Source organism: Ambystoma mexicanum, chromosome 10 (genome assembly GCF_040938575.1).
Source record: "Ambystoma mexicanum isolate Mex_15411 chromosome 10, UKY_AmexF1_1, whole genome shotgun sequence".
In the NCBI taxonomy this organism is placed as follows: Eukaryota; Metazoa; Chordata; class Amphibia; order Caudata; family Ambystomatidae; genus Ambystoma; species Ambystoma mexicanum.
Genome location: NC_090932.1, coordinates 1,495,226,770 through 1,495,247,998, shown reverse-complemented (window position 1 = coordinate 1,495,247,998; position 21,229 = coordinate 1,495,226,770). Strand labels below are relative to the sequence as shown.

The 21,229-nt window shown below is 49.5% G+C and overlaps 1 protein-coding gene across 2 annotated transcripts in view; it reads right to left on the bottom strand.

Moving 5' to 3' along the window:
* KNTC1 (kinetochore associated 1) overlaps positions 1 to 21,229 on the bottom strand; it is a 2,501,313-nt gene that overhangs the window by 1,253,367 nt on the left and 1,226,717 nt on the right. The gene's annotated exons all lie outside the window — the stretch shown is intronic.

Genomic DNA, 21,229 nt, shown 5'->3' with positions numbered 1-21,229 from the left:
GCGGCTGGTTTCATCCCTGTGCAGTGCATCGATTCCAAGTTTCCTCCTCAACGAGATCCTCTCTTCCCCTGGTCGAAACAATGAACTGCAACCACTGACAGGAACAACTGCCACCGCTGGAGCTTCCTCTCTCTCTAAGGTACTGTGTTCTGCCTGGCCTCCCTTTGCACGGATTGCTAAAGGTGACCCTTAAATCCTTGGCTTTCCAACTGAGTTGGCCCCAGACCGTCTAACTTTACTTCTTGAATCACCCCAACCTCTTTGGAACATTCTGCAAAGACTTAGTGCATTTTAAACTGTGTGATCCTGGGCACATTTCGCTTTGCTCCATTTAAAGTGGGCCTGGCCTATGAACTTTGGCTCTACAGTGTATACTGCCTTTACTCCCTTGCTTTGAACTTCTAAAAGTGTTGGGAACTGTTTTATTTGTATGCCCTGCCTTTTTCTCTCCCTTTAACTTAACTATTGGAGTGCTATCTAGGTTACGCGCTCACACCCGTTTTAACAAATAGTGGTGTTTTAACTCTGACTTGCTAATAGTTATCAAGGGAGGTGTTTATACTTTACCCGGCTGTGTTTCAATTTGCTTTTGATTTAGAGTGCTAGTGTATTGCCTAAAGTGAGTTTTAAATAAATTATATACTTTTGATACAAAGCTCTAGTCCGTGTTTGTTTGCTCTATTGCGTTTTTGGCCCTATTGTGTATGATATGGTATGATATGATATGATCATTTATTTATATAGCGCCTATACACAATGTGTTTCAAAGCTCTTCAAGGCAAGGGAGGGAACAATGGAAAATACAACCACATTCTTACAGGCCATGAACAGTAAGGATGTTAAATTAACTATCGTACTCGGCCTGACGACATTTCAGATAGTGCTAGAGCTAAGGCATAGATAAGGAAGGGAGGGGGAGAGTGGGAAGGAAATGGTAACAGACAGGTGACTACCGTACTAGGCCTACGACATTTCAGATAGTGCTGGAGGGGTGGTGGGGAGGAAAAAAACAGTAATGGGAGGGTGGAGGAAACAGACGAGGTTGCTATCATATTAGGTCCAGGGACAATTCTGATAGAGTAAGTGCATAGAAGAAAGTAAGGGGAGGAGATAGGAAAAGGGAGAAGGGAAAGGAGGAGAGAAAAGAGAGTAAGCTGTCAAAAAGAGTGGAGAAGCAAGAGTGGAGAGCGAACACAATTGCAGAAGTCAGTAGTAACACATAATGTTGCAAGCCAGGATACAAGATGAAGATGGGAACAGCATGATTCAGGGCCACCATGAGTACAAGATGCAAAGGAAGTCCAGCATGAGAAGTGAGAAAGAGTGACGCACCGTGAATGAATGAAGTCCATAAAAGTCAAATCCAGCATTGGCCACAAGACAGTGATGGTGAAGGAAGGCACCAGGTGGGCGGGGCTTGCTAAGTGGTGAAAAAGAGCAGCAAGCAGGAAGGCACCAGGTGGGCTATACTCTATATACTGCCCTACTCTTCGAGAGAAGTCCGACGGCTCAGCCACAGCTACCAGGTAAATCTAGGTGGTGCAGACTGCTACCAATTGGGTTTACTGCTTACTCCTGTCGTCTTAATCTTTTTGCAGTGGTCCCCAAGGGAACTGCATAGGATTCTGCCCAACAAGGACAGGATGTCCTGGGTTTTGGAGATGAAGTGAGGGGCCAGTGCTGTGCAGAGGGCCTGTGAAGGGACAGGAGAGGGAGAGACTGCGGCAGGATTGGCCAGTTCCTTGCAGATTTTAAAGAGTTCTGCCGAGTTGTTAGATGTCGCAGAGACGCGGGCTTGGATATGAGCTCTCTTCTTGGTTAGGACAGAGAGCCGGTATTGCCTTTGCAGTAGGCGGCAGGCCAGTTTATCAGAGGATGTACATGAAGCACACCATTTTCTCTCGGCCACCCTGCACTTGCGTTTCAGGGTGACGAGGTCCGAGTCGTACCAGGAGTTACACTTGACTTTGGGCATCAGGCGGATTCTCATGACAGGGCAAGGATATCAAGAGTATCAGATATAGCAGAGTGGAGCGTGGAGAGGGCTGTGTCAGGGTGAGAGTCTGCCAAAGGGGAAGGGGGCGGGGTGAGAAGGTGGTGGCGAAAGCCTCAGCTGACACACGCTTCATGGTTCGGATGACAGAGAAGTTGGGTGGCAGTGATGGAAGTGGCTTGGCCTGAGGGGTGGGAGGAGAGGAGAAAGTGATGACTCCAGGAGAGAGGAGTGGTGAGAGGGATAGAAAGGGGAAGGTCTGAGGAGATCAGAACATCCAGAGTGTGCCCTGCAGAGTGAGTCAGGCCAGAAGGGAGAATAGAGAGTGAGAGAGGGTAGCAGACATTGCCAAAGAGTCCAGAGGGAGGACAGGAGGCATCCAGGTGGATGTTGAAGTCTCCAAGAAGGAGGAGTTGAGTGGTTGAGGCCAGGAGTGAGTAGGAGAGGTCCGCCCACTCAGAGAGGAAGGAGGAGATCTGACCTGGCAGTCTATAGATAGTAGCCACAGTAAGGGAATGGCCAGGGGGGAGACAGCCTGCAGACGGGGCATTCAAATGGAGTAGGCCTGCGTATGAGTGACAGAGCCAGGAATCCACTCAGGGAAGATCAGGGCTACACCCCCACCAGAGCGGTTGGACCTGGGTGCGGATAGGATCTTGTAGCCGTCAGGTAGGAGCGTGTCAAAGCTTGTGACAGAGCTGGCCGTGAGCCATGTCTCGGTGAGACAGAGGACATCCAGGTCAAGTTCTTCCAGGTTGTTAGGGAGAATTCTCTGTTTAGGCTGAATTTCCTAACCTAGTGAGTCCCCCAGCAGCTTTGCTGGATTTTTGGGGTTTATTTTTTTCTCCTGCCAAGAGTGAGACTCTTTTACCCTCACTCTTGGACATGATTTGAGTGTGGTTCTATGAATCTAGATGTGTTTAATGGGCTACGGGGTCTTTTACTCCACAGGGCTTCATGTGTTTTTGTGATATGTGTTACACAGCACCCTCAGTGCAGTGACACAGGGGTGTCATAGTGACCCCCCAGTATAGACTCCATACCCTGGGACTGCCTACTGTCTCCCAGGGCATGTAAAGTCACCATTGACTTTACTAGTCTTAAATTCTGAACAGAACCAGTACAAACCATCATATTGTGGACGTACTGGCTGGGGCAATTCGATTGCCCCAGGGTCTGTTAGTCGAGGGGGCACGTCTCCGTCCCCCCTGATCGAGTTTTGGCTGGTGGCAGTGGATACTACTTTTTGTATTCAACCGCAAATATTTTCCTATGGGATTTCCCATTGTTTTAGGCTACTATCTTTATTTAATTATTTACGGTAGCCTCGAACATACCGCCGGTTTATTTAATTAATATTAACTCTCCGGTTGGTATTTTTGGCCAAAACTTGATTCTAAAATGGCGTTTGCATTCTCTTCTGTAACTCCAACCCAAGTCGAGCCCTTTGTTCCACTTTTTGGCGGGCTTCTACACAGAAGCCCTCCAAAGTGGTGCCACTCTGTCTGGGGTACTTAGGAGGGGTGGAGGGGAATTTAGGCACCCTGGACTGAGGTGCCTAGGCAACTCAAGTCGCACTTCATCCCGATTGGCCCAAGTGGTGAGCCGGCCGGCTCACCACTTAGCATGTTTGAGTGACAGCTAGGCTGAGTGAATGGGGGTTTGCTGCATAAAAGCAAGGCTTTGGGGACTGGAACTTCAGAAGTCGCCACAGGACCTAAGAATCCGACGCGGGAGAAGCTGAGCCGACCTGCCACGACACCACCACCGGTGGAGCCCTGCTGGACTGCCTCACCACTTTTCCCAATGACAGAGGAGATCTCCCGCTGGAGAGTCTTCTTCCTTTGACTGGTGGGGATAACCAGTTTCACCGTCTTTTCGCTTTCCCGACGTACCTCGTGGCCGCCTCGCCCGTGCCAAGCACCCCGGCAACCGGGATACCACGTTTTACCACGACGCGAAACAAAGGTACCATCTTTAACCGGAAAACTCCGCAGCTGGTTTCTGCCCTGGTAGTGCAACGACCTTCATCTTTCCTCCAAGTCGAGATCTTCTCTTGCCCTCAACGACGACGCAACTTGCACCCACTACCCGGAACAACTGCCACCGCTGGAGGATCCTTCCCACTTAAGGTACCGTGTCCCGCCTGGCTTCCCTTGCTACCGACTGTATGGGGTAGATTTAGCCCACAGCTTTCGAACCTGGGTTAGTCTGAGACACCCTGGCTAAACTTTCTTAAAGCCTCTCTAAACTCTTTTTGAACCCTCTGCAAGACTTTCTAAGCCTAGTGTAACTGTGTGATCTTGGGCGCATTTGTGCTCTGCTCTCTCTAAGAGTGGGCCCAGCCTTTGGACTTTTGCTCACCAGTGACTTTTGCTCTTCTGCCTTGCTAACAGTGTTCCTAAATCTTAGAGTGGTGTACCTTTCTATATTCTGCCTTTTTCCCTCCCTTTCTCACAAACCTATCGGTGTGCAATCTAGTTAAGCGCTCACCTCTGTATGAAAATAAGTGGTGTTTTACTGTGACTTATCTGATGAGGAAAAAGGGGTGTATATATTACAATAGTAACTGTGTTTGGAATATTTTACGATAAGAGTGCTGGAGTGTTTCAACTGTGTGTTTTTAAATAAATAATTATATACTTTGATACCAAAGCTCTGGTCAGTGTTTGCTTGTATTATTGTATCTGAGTGCCTATTGTGTATACTTTGCATACTGCCTAACTCATCTTGAGGGAAGTCTGACTGGTCAGCCACAGCTACCAGGTAAATCTTGGTGGTACAGACTGCTACCAAGAGGGTTTACTGCCAACACCTGTAGTCTTAAATCTTTTGCAGTGGTCCCTAAGGGAACTGCACAGGTTTCTGCCTAACACAGGTGGCGGCAGATATCAAAGGAGTGATTGACAGCAGAGCTAGAGTTAAGAGTGGCAATATAGAGAAGGTTTCCATCCTTGAAGGACTTCCGGGGAGGGGTACAGATCAGAGGTATGCCCTGCAGAGGTGTAGAAGGAGGAGCCCGAGAAGGGGCAGAGAGGGAAGGGGAAGGCAAGGTTGGCAAGGAGGAGGCAGAAGGGGGAGGCGAGGTAGAGGGGGGACAGCAGGAGAAGAAAGGAAATTGAGGAGGCGCGGGAAGTGTCTATCAAAGAGGTGAAGATTGGCCTGAGGGCTCACACACCTGCACTGCCCAACTGGCAACCCCTGCACTTGGGGACTGTTTCTGTATCCCTACAGCAGTCAAATGAGTGCTGGCATAACCATCTTGAATATTTTAAGAGGAAGGCAGAGGTTGAGGGTGTAGAGGTCCAACACAACTCTCAGGCCAGCCTGGTTCTTCTTTTGTATGGCGAAATTCCTGGAGTAGAAGCTGAGGCTGGGACATCTTCCACTGCCGGGCTCTCGACGAGCGACCGAATTTCCGCAAACATTGTTGCTGTCACAATGTGGGGGAGGGAAGGGGAGGGGGGTGGTAATTGGTAGGCAGTACCCCATGCACACTACGGATAGAATCCCGGGGTCCGCAAACCTCTGACACCAAAACTGTGCGTGAAGGGCAAGCCTGCCCGCCACCGGAGACACGTGGACCCGAAGGAGCGCTTCATGTCTTCTTTCCGTCAGAGGCTGCTGCAGAGGAGGGGGACTGAAAAAAAGCCTTTGCCCCCCCCCCCCCACCCTGTTGTTGTTTGTGCCGTTGCTGACTCGGAGAGCAGTCAGGCTGCCTAGACCTCCGTTCTTGGAAGCCCCGGAACCTGCTTAACGCTGCCCCTTGTCGGAGCGCTGATGAGACTGGGGGTACGCCTTGGGCGTGGCCTTTGTTAGGATAAAGACTTTGCAGTTTGTGAACTGTTTTTCTTTTTATCTAGCTCATCGGTGGTGGAGTGAAAGAGGTCACAACCCTCATATGGAAGGTTCAATATGCGTTCCTGGATGTCTGGATTGAATTTAGTAGCCTGAAGCCAGTCAGTCCTTCTCATGTCCGTGGAGATGCATATCGCCCGGCCAGAGGTGTCAATGTGGGCCACGGTGGACTCCATGATGTCCTGCGCCACCAATTTAGCCTCTGCCAGTCCAGCCTTAAAACATGACTGGCTCTGCACCCGAAGTTCTGGAAGGAAGTCAGCTATTTCCTGCCAAAGCCTCTGGTTAATGGCTGCCAGCATGGCATCTGCGTTGGATTGACGAAGAAGCAGTGAGGCGTTGGAAAAAGCTTCTTCCCGTACGCCTCCAAGATAGTCTCCTCCTTGGCTAGCAGTACTGAGGACGAGGTGGCCAAGGAAGACTGCGGCTTTGAGCAGAGTGACGCAGCAGCTATCACCGAAGAGTGCGGTTGAGGGTGTGCCGACAGCAAGAGTGAATCCCCTTCATTTGCCTATACTTGCCGTTGAGGCGCCAATTGACAGGCTGGGATGAGGGGGGGGGGGCTTAAGCCATCCTTCTTTGCCAAGGTGACAATGTCCTTCTGCATTGGGATTCCCTTTCTAGAGGCGGGGCGTAGAGTGAGGACCTCGGCAAGGACCCCCGCCTCTGATTGTTCGACCTTAGATTGAGGAAGCCCCAGGTACTCTGCCAACCCTGCGAGTCGTTTGTGGAAAGCCTTGGCTGACTACGGCGTGTCAGGGTCTTCTTCCTAGTCAGTGTTCACTAGGGTTTCCGGCTGGTCCGCAGCGGGTGGAGGAGTGCTGGGCGTCGAGGGCTGTGTTGCGGAGACCAGAGCCGGAGGCAACAGCGGAGGCTGGTGTGGAACCGCCGGAACTGTGGGAGGCAAGGGAGCCGGAAACGAAGGAGCCGACACGGGCACCAGGGGCTGCACTGGGGCCTACGGCGCTGAAGCCATAGAAGGAATGATTATAGGCGCAGGCGGAGGGACCGGAGGGAGCATGCCCCTGATCACATTCCGAAGGATGGCCCCCATCTGAGGAGATCTCATGAGAGTGAGGAACTTTTCAGAGAACCTGTCCTCACAGGCCAGTGGGGTGGCAGCCAATGTTGATGGAGTAGCAGGCAGATGCTAGGGCCGGTGTGTACTCTGTCAAGCCGGTTTTGGGGGTAAAGCTGCCCTGCAATGCTGATGGATACGCTTTAGGCCACATATCTGGTTGACACCTGTCCCACCTTGTAACTCGTTCTACGACCTGCTCCGTTCCTAGGGGCGATATCAGACGAGCGGCCATCTTGTCTGGCGCAGCGGCCATCTTGTCGACCTGCGTGCCACATGCCGAAATCATGGTGCTTGGCTCACTGGGCCCGGCATCCTCCAGGAGACTTGGCGGTGGAGCATGAGACCTAGCCTGCACCTCAGGACGGGGCCTGATAGGCGTGTGGCCTTAGGCAGTCTCGCCGGTAATGCTGCATGCAGGTAACCCCTCTGACATCTGCCTGGTACTAGGGTGTAGCCCCTCAGGTGCACACCTGATAAAAGAACCTTGCGGTCCCGCAGCACTGTTTCCGGGAAGGATCTAAGGACCCCTCGGCCTGTGGCCAGTAGCTAAACTAGCCTCGGTACCCATGCTGGTGCGAGAACCTACGAGGTTCCTCCAACTCGGGCGCTTCCTTGGGAAGGTGTTGCCCTTGTGGAGTGCAATGGAAAAAATAGTCCCTACCTTGGGTCTTGGTTTATGTCTGACGAAGTCCTTCAAGTCCTCTGGAGTCGGCTTCTCGAAGAGCTCCCTCTACCAAGCTAACCTGTTTGTCAGAGCATGCTGTGTAAGCGCATTGCACACGGTACAACCCTCCCAGCCGTGGTCAGGGCCAAGGCTGCAGAGGCAAAGGGCGCGGGTATTGGACGTAGGGAAGAACGCCTCGCAGGCAGGACACCTGCTGAAGCCTGCTGACGTTGACATGCGCCGGGGAGAAGCTTGGAGCCAGTGGGCCGAGAATTTGATTGATAAAAGAAAACAATAAGACAGAAGAAAGTATCCGGGGAAGAGCGCGTGGTATTACAAGGCCAAATACAATCCAAGGAGCGCTGGTGAAATCGTCCCTTTCCCATTGACGCGGAAAAGAGGACTGAGGTGTGGCACCGGTGGGCGGAGTCAGGGGAGCGCATGCTCCCAGGGCCGCACCCCTGCGCGCCTCTAAATTTAAAAGGGAAGACGTTTTTTCTGGTGAAAAAGGTTCCGTCTCCCGTCCCTAACGAAGGACGCCCATGCAGTATGGCGGAAAGGGGACGGGACGTTGGAGAACTAAATTGCACGAGGAAATGTAATGTGTATATATACTGTATAGATTAAGGTTTGTGTGATATCTGTTTTTCTCATTGCTAAAGTTACTTGTGTCTATTTGTTCCGGCCGACAATAAATGTATAGCTATTTTAATTATAAACTTGTCAGAGTAATGCATTGTTTGTTGCTTTGTGTGCTCATTGTGGTCTTCCGATCACGCTCAGCCCACCCGAGACTTAGTCTTGACCGCCTGCCAAGCTACCTAGATTGGTCTGACTTGTGCAGAAGGTTCCCTGTTTCACTAAACCGAGGGTGGCCTCCTAAACTTATGCCCACCAGGTCAGAGTTTAGAAATCCATCTTAACGACTCTGAAACATTGCCTAATGCTATTAATGTGTTAACTCACTCCTCTCTTTACAGCTTGTGGCTGCATTTAATTACTGTATTGCATTAGGAAAAGTAATGTATATGTATTGTATAGTATAAGGATTTTGTGTGATAACTATTTCCATATAACTAAAATAACTTGTGTGTATTGGTGCAGCCGGCAAATGTATAGATATTGTTCATATACACATGTCTAAGAGTCATTTGTGGTTCTTTGCTTTGTGCGCTCATTGTGGGCTTCCCATCACTCCCACCCCTCCTGAGACTTCGTCTTGACCGCCTGCCAAGCTACCTAGATTGGTCTGGCTTGTCCAGAAGGTTCCCCTGTTTCACTAAACAGACAGTGGCCTCAAAATTCTACCCACCAGGTCACCGTTTAGAAATACATCTGAACATGGACGTATAGGATTTCCCTGGTCTTGGCTCAGTTTCAGACACCATTGACCATCCATTACAGGTCACGCAACAAGAAGCGTGCAGGATTCAATCAAATGTTCTATATCAGACTTAATGGCCAGTTTCTTAAAGTGCTGCTTCAATTTTAATATATTGGTTTCTTTCGTTCCATTTACCTTCCTTTTGATTTTCACTTCAATGGTCATTAAGATTGGTTACATACAATTATGTTTATATATCAAATGTCTTTTTTGCTTCTGCCTTGCAGTTCGGTTTTCAAAATAAAGGTCAGCCTACTTGCTGTATTCCAAATAAAGTTCAGTAAAAGTACTTTCATTCAATTCAGTCACTATAGCATTCCATAATAGTTATTTTCACTTGGTTTATTCCAATTACTCTTCAATAAAAGCAACGTGGTCCTTTTAGCTTGTTTATTTCACTTCAGTATTGAAAAGGGGTTATTGTTGCTTAGCTAAATGTCACCTATCAATTTTCATTCAGTTTGGTATTCAACAGGATTAATTTGGGTTATTTTCATTCAGTGCGGGATGTTACTTTAAATCAGTTAATGCGTTTTGATCTTAAATACATAGATCGTTAGCAGCTGCACTGCCTCCTCTGAGCGCCACGGGTATTATAAATGTCCCTGCCACTTACCCAGCCTCAACAGCTCCTCCCCAGCCCTGACTGAAACTCAAATAAATGCGGTGTGGTGTAGTGCGCTGGAGAGTGGCCCTCAATCCACATTATGTGTTGTGAGTGTCTGGTTTCTGGTCAATAGCCGGAATGTCTGTGAGCCTGATTGGGTGTTGCCTTCATGAATGCACGTGCGCGTTAGAATGGATTTCTAAATTTTGCTCTGGTGAACAGATGTTAAGGAGGTCGCCCTTGTTAGTGAAACAGGGTGCAGTTAGCCAGGACAATTCAAGGTCGCTTGGAGAGCAGGCAAGGCTAAGTCGCAGGAGTAGTGGGGGTGATGAGAGGTCTTAGATGAGCACACACAGTAGGACAACAAGAATTACCCTTAGACAGTAGTATATCAACAATATACAATTTATTAGCCCCAGAACAAACACAAGTGAATAATGGCAAACAGTAATATCACTACTTTAACACACACACAATGTAAAATATATGTGCAATCCCTTTTCGGTCAATGCAGTAAATTGTGGTTTCCTGCCAAAACCGGTCGGGAGAGAAACTAGACAAACTTTAATACATTGGCCAACTCCAGAGATGAGTATCCCCAACTTAAAAAGTCCAGCCATACGAAGATTGGAGCCTTGTGCTCAGTGTCAAGGTCAGGCGTAAAAGTGTTTGGAGATGCAAAAAGCTGACAAAGGACAAAATTCAATGGGAAGGAAAGGTTAGCAAGAGATTCTGCAGTGTGGAAATTCAGTTCAAGAGTCAGAGGAGGATCTGCTGCGGAAAAGCTGTCCCCAACATTTGGACCGCTTTAAGAAGCAGAAGCCACCCAAGCCAAGGACCACAAGGGATCCTTTCTGTGCGAAAACAGGTTGGATGAACTAGTGGCCAGCAATAATATAGTGGCCAGCAATAAGTGTTTTGATTACTCACCACCTTTAACTCACTCCAGGTCCAAACTTGACAGGTTTGGAGATGGTCGCCAGGCGTACAAACTCCCCTCCTTGGTTAAGCTTCCAAGTGCACAGCTCTGAGGGTGCAGGTCCGGTTTACAACTGGAGCTGGATCTCTCGTCACAAACGCAGAACAAAGAAAGCATTGTTGCAGCTGGTGTCAGCACACTTGAAGAAAGGCAACAAAGTCACCAGCAGTGACTGTCACTGTCGCACAATAATGCAGGAGCACCCAAGTCTCGCAGTCTAACTCACGCTCCTCTCTCACGCCTTAAAGCAGCTGGGGCAACAAAATTTGGCAAGGAGATACTTTGCAGTGCGAACTAGGATTTTCTCCCGCAGCTCGAGACAAAACTTGATGTAGCAACGCTCCAACGCAGGTGCCAAGGTACAAGCTGGTCAGTCCACTGGAGGGCCCAGGATTCTTCAGAGAAGGCTTGTTTGCAGGGCAACAAAGATGCTTGGAGTGTGACTGAACCCCTAGGATTGGTGGGACCAAGCACCTTTGCAGGTCTTTGGAAATCGAGAGAAAAACAGGGCTCAACCGGGAGAACAGCGGGCTTAGGGTGCCAAACCTTCTGCGCGGTGCCGGATAATCCTTGGATCTGCTTTGCTTCTCTGGATACTTGTCTCTGTTTATAGGGTGATCCGCCGGTCTGCACTCAGGCCTCCTCCTCATATCCTAATATCCAGTGCGTGCTCGCACCCGGCTGGCCAATGAGGAGATTTGCCACCAGAGGTACTGCTTGGAGGTATGCAGGGGCTATAGCCCGGGGTCTTGGTTCTAGCCCCAGATAGAAGCTTAGGGGCCACAACCAAACGGCTATCTAGCCCAGAGTCCCGACAGACCCGATAATGTAGCCCTGGATCTTTTCCAGACCTAGCAACATCCCAGTCTGCCCCACTCATGCATGCCAGAAGTGGTCCAATCCGGGACAACTGCAGCTCTCATGCTCACGTGCCGACCAGACATCCTGGCACCAGTAGTGTGGATTAGGACCCAGACAGTCACAGCGCACTTCCTTGGTACCCACAGACGTGATGAGAATTAGCCTGCGAAAAGTACTGGAATTCACAGGTGAATACATGCCCAAATAAGGACTCCTGGGGTCACAAATACCAGGAGGAAGACCAATAGACAAAATGGCGAAAGGAGAAGCCAAAAGACCACGCCCAGGACTGACACTACCACAGTCATGAGCCAAACGCGGCATGGCTCGGTAAAGAAATGTGAAAAACACATTAAAAAGCTTCTGCTGCCACCAGTCTACACCTAGGCACACTGCCCAGTTACCAAACAATCCTTAAGGGATGTCTAAGGCTCTAAAACCCAAGGACCCCAGTGCGCGGTACAGTAATGTGCTTTGCGCACTGAAATACAGTTGGAAAAAGTGGCAACAAAGTCATAAAACTAAGAGAAGGAGAAATTACTTACCGTAATGATCTTTCTATGGATTCTTCTCCAGCAGATTGCTCATCTTGATAGATATCCTCATCCAGCTCTGCTGCCCGGAAACTTTTTCCACAGGGTGCGTAGTGGACCTCTACTCGGCCGTCGATTCGGCATGCAGGGCACTCGATCGTCGGCTCCAGACGTGACATCAGGCTTGTATATATACCATGCTTCCGTTCCCACCTTTTTCCCACCGTGCCTGAACGCTCTAGAGGAAAACAACGAGAGGGATTCTAACCAGCCTGTAAAAAACACAACAATGGGATACATCCCAACGGGGAGACCCAGCAGAATTAGTAATTAGAAAAATAGACTTTTTTGGTTTTATTTAAGTGATCAGTAAAATAGAAGCAGTCACCTTAGAGCCATTATCAGTTGTCTCCTCGCTTGGACAGAAGCGTTAAGCCACAGCAACTTTGAGTAGGGATGGATAGGAGAGGCGATAAGGAATCTGCAGGAGAAGACTATAGAAAGATCATTACATTAAGTAATTTCTCCTTCAATGGATTGCTTTTCTCCCAGAGATTCCTCATCTTGATAGACTCCCCAAGCAGTTAGTATAAGGGAGGAGAGCAGAAAGCATTAAACAAGCAGATTTTGCAGAATTGCTTTACCAAATCGAGCATCCGCTCCGTGTGCAACATCTAAAGAATAATGCTTGGCAAATGTATGCATGGACGACCAAGTGGCAGCCCGACATGTGTCCCTAACAGGACTTCTCCTCTGTAGGGCTGTAGAGGCTGAGGCACCCCCGGTGGAATGAGCCCTGATGCCAGGAAGATGTGCCCTGCCTGCTGACTGATAACATTCGGATATACATATAATAATCCAACGCAAAAGGGTTTGTGTGGTTATGGTGAGGCCTTTGCGGGATAAAGTGTTGGCAACAAACAACTGGTCGGTCTACCGAAACTCAGATGTACAAGCCATATAAAAACGTAAGGCTCTCTTGGGTCAAGACGGTGGAATGCTCTTCCTCTTTCGAGGGATGTAGTGAAGGGTAAAAGACAGGTAAATCAATAGATTGAGACTGGTGAAACTCTGAAACTACCTTAGGAAGGAACCCATGTCTGACTTCGTCAAGCTTTCTCCTTAAAGAATCGTAAAAACTGAGGTTTGCAGCACAATGGCTGCAATTCACTACCCTCCTGGCTGACGTGATTGCAACCAAGAACGCTGTTGTAAGAGAGCAGCCTTATGGAACAAGAGTGCATGGGCTCGAACAAAGCCACCATCAAATAAGTCAAAACCAGATTAAGATCCCAATCTGGGACAACAAAAGGGTTTGGCGGAAATGTATTGAGAAGGCCCTTCGGGAATTGGGCCATAACCGGAATAGTGATGAAAGAACCTTCATCCGGGCGCCTTTTGAACACAGATCAGGCTGCAAATATCCTTTGACCTTGGTAACCTGAAGGCCTGCTGAGGCCAGTGATGGAAGGAAGGAAGGAAGGAAGAGGCAAGAGGTGGGGTCAATCTCAAGCTTCCAGCACCATGCCTCAAATCATCTTCACCTGCATGCATACAGAGATCTTGAGACGGTCTGAGTGCAGCCAGCAACACCTTAAGTACTTCTTCTGAGGTGTCCCAGTCATACCTCATCCTCTCAAGAGCCACGCATGTAGGTTGAGGGATTCGGGATCAGGTGGAGACCCGACCTTCTGACTGTGTTAAGAGATCCGGCGGAGAGGCAACCAGAGAGGTGGGAAGATGGTCAAGTCCAATGTCGTCCTCGCCCAATCCGGGACGATCAGAACAGGGTTGCTCGAGACCTGCTCAATCTCCAGAGTACCCACGGCATGAAAGCAATCAGAGAAAAGGCATAGTGAAGAGGAAAGGACAAATCCACCAAAAACACATCCCTTATCGCACTGTTTGCTGGGAATTCCCATGAGAAAAACTGCATGCACTTCCTGTTGGACTCTGTGGCAAACAAATCCACTGCTGGGGTACACCAGAGAGAGAAGGCATACCCCTTTAGGACTTCCTAGCACACTTCCCACTCAAGTGAGACAGTGCAATGCCTACTCAAAGCATCGGCCAAACTGTTCTCTGTCCCCACCAGTTGAACTGCAGAGACCAAGATCTGGTTCTCCAATAGCCAGAACCACAGCTACATCGCCTCTCTGCGGAGGGGGAGGGAGCGCACGCCACCCCGCTTATTCAGGTAGTGCATGGCAACTATATTGTAAGTCAAGATCAGGATATGCTTCTCCTTCAGAGGTTGAGTGAACGCCTTCAGGGCTAACCTGATGGCTCGCACCTTAAGCCTGTTTATGTGCCACCAGGCTTCTATTGCTGACCAAAGGCATCTTACCTGGAAGTCCTCGCAGTGAGCACCCCAACCCTTCAGGTATGCATCCGTGACCATCCGGACCTGAGGCCACGGAGGCCAGAAGGCTCCACTGCTAGCATAGTGCTGCTGCTGGCCCACCAAGAAAAGTCATTACCACAAACCTGGACACCGTAAAGAGGTCCCTCAAAGTGCAGAAGTACTGGGACCATGGACCTTGCAGGAGCAACTGAAGGGATTGCATCCCCAGCTTCGTCTCTGGCACTAGAAAAATACAGGATGCCATCAGGCCAAATAGGCTGAGGAAGGAAGCCTCTGGTAAAGTGCATGGTCCTGAAACTGTACCATCTGTGCAATGCTGGTGGCTCTCTTCCATGGTGTAAAAGCCTTCCCTGCCCAAGTGTCTATACCTGCTCCGATGAACTGGAGCCTCTGAGCTGGTGTCGTGTGGGACGTCTGCAAGTTCAGGCAGACGCCAAGCCTGTGGAGTAGTGAACAGGTGTCCCCCAAACAAGACCAGACCAGCTCTGCCGACTTCCCTCGGATCAGACAGTCGTCCAGGTATGGGAACACATGGACACCAGATCTCCTGAGGTGAGCCATGACTACCACCATGAGCTTGGGTTGACCTCAATGCAGAGGTCAACCCAAAGGGAAGCACCCAGAACTGATAGTGCTTTTCCACTACGAGGAACCTCAGGAACCTCCTGTGATTTTGATGTAATAGCAGATGAAAGTAAGCATCCTGAAGATGGACACCAGCCAGTCCTGTAACTCGAGAGCGTGGAGAATCTCTCACCATCCTAAATTTGTCCTTCCTCTGAAAAATGTTCAAGGCCCTGAAATCCAAGATGGGATGAAGACCTCGCCCCTTTTTGGGAACCAGGAAATACTAGCCTGATCCTCTGCTCAGGAGGTACCTCTTACAACCTTCAAAAACAGGGCTCGCAGTTCTTCCTGGAGCTCCTGTTTGGGCTTGGAAGGAGGTGGTGGGCGCCTGCCTGCAGGTTCTCTTAAAGGCAGACAATAACCCAACTGCACGAGCTGCAGAGCCCAGGCTTCAGAGGTAATCTTCTGCCACTGGTACCAATGCTCAGTCAGCCGTCCTCCAACCAGCCTCTGCCCCTCAAAGCGAAACTGAAGGCAGGTTTGGCCAAATGTCACATGGCTAGGCTGAGCTACTTTGCAGGGCGCTTGGACTCCTTGACTTTCTCCAAGGATTCATCAGCCTTTGGTCCTAAGCGATTCTCCCCATCAAAAGCAATGTCCAACAATATACTCTGGACATTGGGGGAGAACCCAGATGAGTGCAGGTAGGCCTGCCTCCAAAAGACCATAGGGGAGCCCATCAACCGACTAACAGTTTGCCATGTTCAGGCCCATTTGCAAGGACTGTCTGACCACCTCCTTCCCATCATCCACCAGCTGCAGGAAACCCTCCCGCATCTCCCCTTCACGGATGTACTGAACCACCTGCTAAACTGCCTTCCACAGTCCAAATGAGTATTTTGCAAACCCACAGAAGACATTGGTTGTCTTCAATGCCATACTCCCGAAGGAGAAAATGTTTTTTGGTAGGGCATCCAATATCTTGCCCTCCCCATCAATAGGCAAATTCTATGTGGAATTAGAGGCCCTGGTGGACACCTGAACAACCAAACCTTCTGGCGTGGAGTGAGGAGAGAAACTATAGTTCTCCCATTGTCGGCCTATAATTCTTCACCAGGTCTGAATTAACCGGAGGAATGGTACAGGGACATTGCCATAAGGAAGCGATGGGGTTGGCGATAGCTGGATTGAAAGGCATGGCCCTTTCGATGGTTGGACCTTTTTCAAGAATGTCTGTACAGTCATAGCCTTGGACAGGCAAGGCCAGGGTATTTAACCCCAAGGTATGAACTACTCTGTCAACCAGATCCCTAAACTTTGCATGTGTATGAGCATTGGGGTTGGCCTGATGCATATCGAAGTCTAGAGAAGTGTCCAGCCCACTGGTGTCATGCAGTCCCATTGCTAAAGCAATCCAGTCCGCCTGGTCGGTAATATAAACCAGTAACGCCAAGTCCCAAATTAATGGTGTCGAGGTCTTCCTTTTCGTCTTCAGAGCCGAAGATGTCCGCCATCGACCCGAAAGAAGTCGGATCAAGACAACGGTATAAATGACAGTTCAACTGTGGTCAACGTTGATGGTTTAGCAGTCGATGTCCAAGTTATGGTATCAGCGTCGACAAGGTTCTGGGTGCCGGTTGCGCATGGAGAATGATAGGAACCTGAGGCACGGTGGATGGTCCCGGTGTCAAAGCCTGGCCAGATTTGCTCAGCGCCAAGGCTGAAGGCTCTCAGTGCTACCCTGGGGCTGGAATCACCGGGCGCCACTATATCTACCAGGGCTTTCGGCATCTGGGGCTCTCCAGCACCCACAGGCGCCTTTTTAAACAAGGCTAACATCTGCGACTGAAAGTCCTCCCATTCTTGTCTGGACGCCGGCCCCGTCGACGACTTACCGTGTTCTGTAGAGGAGTCAGAGCTGCTAAGTGTGGTTGACGTCTCTTTTTATGCAAGGAGGATGACGAGTGGCTTAGAGAGTAGGATCTCTTCTTGGCCTTGCAACAGTGCCCATCCTTCTCAGGAGTGGGGCCTTGACAACTCAGGTGACATGGACGGTGGTCTGTCCAATGCGAGCTTAGCCACCGTGCGGGACTGAGGGTTACTCTTTCCTCAAGATGAGCAACCCTCAGTGTTGCGACCCGTGCCAGGGCACCACACACATATATCATGCAAGTCGGTCACCGACATCTTGGAGCCGCAATCAGAGCAGCAGGGTGTGGACATGTCGCTCGCAATGACAGAAATGTGTCAAAAAACATTGAGTGAAATCGAGAGATCAAAGATCGGTTCCTCACGAACAACAGGGAGATCGCGCAGAAAAAAGGAACTGAGGTACGGGGCGTAGTGACGCGGTATATATACACACAACGCCCAACGTCACGCCCAGAGTAGATGATCGAGCACCGAGTCAAGGCATATTGACAGCCAAGTCGAGGTCCACTACGCCACCTGTCCAAGTTTTTTCCAGAGCAGCTGAAGCTGGAATGGGATATCTATCTGTAGAGGAATCTGTTGGGGAAAGGCAATCCATTAAAACGGTTTGCTTATTGGTTGTTGTGCCGCTGGCAGTGGCCTTTGATGCCTTAAGTGTTTCGAAAGGTTCATCAGGCCCCACCCACCCTGTATCCAGTCAAAAAGCACATGGAGTAGTTTGTGTAAAGACTGGATGGGGTTTATCTGTACTCCTGCCCTCTATATGGCAGAGTAGAAGCACAGAGCACCCCAGCCAAGATTCTCTAAGCGGTAGCACGGGACCAGCAATCAAGGCTTAAGCTCTCAGAGGGTGATGCAGGCGGGTTCTTAAGCAGTGTAGTCCCCACCCCCGCAAAAAGTAATGTCGACACACTATGTTAGTGATAACACAGTTTGTATATAAATAAGGATCAGAATATATATACATACACAATAACACACTTTGTGCTCAGGCAACACTATAATGATAAATATGTACAATATTTATGTGGTACCACAGTTGACTCTGTACTCCTTTAAAATGCACCAACTGTTGACACTTGTAAATGACCTACAAGTCTAATAACAATGTGAACCAACACTAGACATGGGAGGAAAACAAGTTGGGTTAAACAATTGGCAGAATACTTTGCCCCTACCCAAGACAGTTCTGTATGAGGATCTCCCCCCCACACCTGGGCAACCAGTAAATAAAGTATACTGACAAGCCCAGTCCATATATTGTTTAGCAGAGTCTTGTTCCCTTCCAAAGATGTTCTACTACCCCAATGTACCTGGTTTAGGAGGGTTCTTTGATGGGTCATCGATGGATCCTTCTTGAGTGAACTCCCTTTAATGCAGGAGCCACGGATCGCCGAGATTCCCTGGGGATAGGTGAACAATGTCGTTGAGGCAGCATCTTCAATCCTTGCGGTGCTCGTCGACCATCGTGTGTGGACGTCCTACGAAGATGAGGCATGCGGTGCACCTCACCTCGATGACGGGAGTTGGTTGCCGCAAAGCAGATCGATGAAGAACGTAGGCCCAGAAAAGCAGTCGGGTCATCAGCGTTTGGCGTCAGCGATCGGGACTCAAACACGGCTGGCTTTCAGAACTTCGTCAGCGTCTCTGTGGACTTTGTGTGGCGGGAAACCCACCAGCAGATTCTCCTTGGTTCGTCGGCAACCTTGACTTTCTCCAGCAGGACAAAGCAGTCGACGGTGATGAGCAAGGGAGTCCTTGATTTCAAATTGTTTTAGGCAATGGAGCATTGCGGCTCCGGTCGACGAGGTTACATCGGTCCTCCAAACCTCGGTCGACGGTGACAGTCGATGGCCTTGATGTCCTGGTGCTTTGCTTCAAATTCCTTGGCAGTCCTCGTCTCCGGTCGGCAGCCTTTCGAGCACTGACTTCCAAGTAGCCTTGCTGAAGGTTAGCTGGTGCACAATGTTCCCTCATAGCTCGGGGAGAGGTCTCCTAGCCAGGTCCTCTCTTGATCAGTCCTTGGAGATACGACTGCTTTTAGATTGGCGAAGGAAAGCAGCAGCAATTATTCTCTTCCAGCTGGGCTTCAAGGTTAAGCATCAAGTTTCGACTTCAGCTTCTGAACAATTCCATTAAGTGAGAGGTCCCCAGATATACTGTTTTGTCTCTCATGCACACTGCTGAGCCAGGCTCAGGCAGCCAATCATTCAGAAGAGAATTCAGCAGGCAGACAGCCAATCAGGCTCACAGTGCATTCAGGAAATCCAGACACTCAAAAAGGAATGCGGATTGGGACAAGCACCCAGCCATTCAGCACTCCATACTGCATTCATACCAGTTTCGGGCAGGGCTGTCTCATTCATTGTGTTACATACCAGAAACCAGCCCCCCATAACATGAAATGCATATTGGTCACGCACTCCATTCACCCAGGTCCCACCTGAAGGGTGTCCCCACAACATACAGTCACAGGGAAGGCTCCAGCCAGTCTGGCCTGGACTTCCCCATAATACCATATATCGAACTTTCACCCAACAGCCAGTCAGGGGAAGGGACAGAGTCAGGGCTTCCCGGTACTTTGGGAAAACAATGTAGCAGGCAATGGAAATCAAGAGGCCACAGAGGCCACAGGGGCCACCTCGTCTCCTATCAGGAATCAACTGATTCCAATGGCAGGGCCTGGGTATCCCAAAATGGAGGATACTCAGAGCACCTGTCAAAATTCAGGCTGGAGCTGCCACCAGCACATACCCTGCTCTGTTGGCCACACACACATGCCCAAAAACTTACACTAGGGGTACAGGGTTGTACCCCCACCCATGGGTGCCATAAGGGTATCCCAAGGGCCGGTTCACAATTACCAAAAACAGGAAGAGCTGCACTGCCAGGAGTCCCACATGGACTTGTGTGCAGAATACAGAACACACATGAAAAAGGAATACAGGACAAGGACAGGGAGGCCCTGTCCCTCCAATGCATTTCCAGCATCAAAGTTTGGCATGCACATCTGCAGTGAAGCTACAGGTTCTCATCCATAACTACCTGCAAAGAAAGGCAGCCAGGTCTGGGACCGAGTCAACAGAGTCTGGTGTGTCCAGTCCGGTTTATAACAACTGGAATATTGCCTCTTTGCCATTTGCCATTCTGTACTGTATCTTGAACACATTTCTAATTTTACCTTCAGGGATGTGGTCTGCTGCTTCTAGTGAAAGAAAGGGAAGGAAGACAAACCACAAACACCACCATAACAGGTGCAGTTTACGCCACTGCTAGTCTTCCTCAGTCCGCAAGAGGAGGAAGCAACGTTCACGGTGGGACAAGGAGGAGTTCAAATCCTAAACGCTTACCAAAAATATGGAGTTTTGCAGGCTTCAAGTGCTTGTTTTTCCCATCCCTTCACCCGGACAGAAAAAGAAAAAAGCTTGATGAAATTGGGGGGAAAAACAAAAATGCAGGGTTTGTATGATATGATATTTTATTTATATTTCGCTCATACATGTGTTTCAGAGCGCGACCAAGCAAAGGGAGTGGAACAGGAAGAACAAAATATGATCTTACTAGGCCCAGTGACATTAAGAACGTGCAGGTGCATGGAAAAGGGAAGAGGGAGGAAAGTGCGTGGAGGGGGAGAAGTGGAAAGTGTGGACAGACGGGAGAACAGAATAAATAATAAGTGGGATAAATAAATAAGTGCAGACAAAATGGTAGCGCAGCCAGACACGTGGCAAGTGCATGATTAGTCAGATTGGGTATATCCGACAAGTGCAGAAGAAGAGTGGGGGACTGTATGGCTACAGTCAGATACAGTTTCCAGTGCCAAGGGTGGCCAGGAGGGAGGCAGGGGCGCAGGTACCTGGGACAGAAGGACAGAGGGTGGCCAGGTGCACAGTGCTGAGAGAAACAGATCAGCAGGGGAGAGGCGGGGCAAAGGCAGAAGCAAAGAGGAAGGTCTTGAGGTGCTTCCGGAACCAGAGATGGTTCTAGCTTTAAAGGAAATACAATACATCTTGCACACTAGCCATGTTTTATCGTGGTCTCTTGAAGGTGATGGCAGAATGATCTTTCTTGGGTGTGGGCAGCTCAGACATCCATCCCCTCCTCGATTAAGTGGAGTGCAGATTAAACCCAATTTGGCAGCACAACGTCCTTTTGCCTTGGGGTTTATTGTTTGACAGTGTCCACGCCATGTTACATTTACAAACAACACAGGCAGATCGTATTGGTGGCGGTCTGTGCAGCCACTACAGACTTAAAACCAGGCATTTTTCATGAACATTACATAGTTGGTATCGAAGAATGGAGGAATGATGCAGAGAAAATTCTCTGTTGAAAAAGCATTTCCGATGCAGCGTGTTGCAGGGGCAGAAAAAAAGAACTGAGGTCATGGCCGTGATTTGCACCA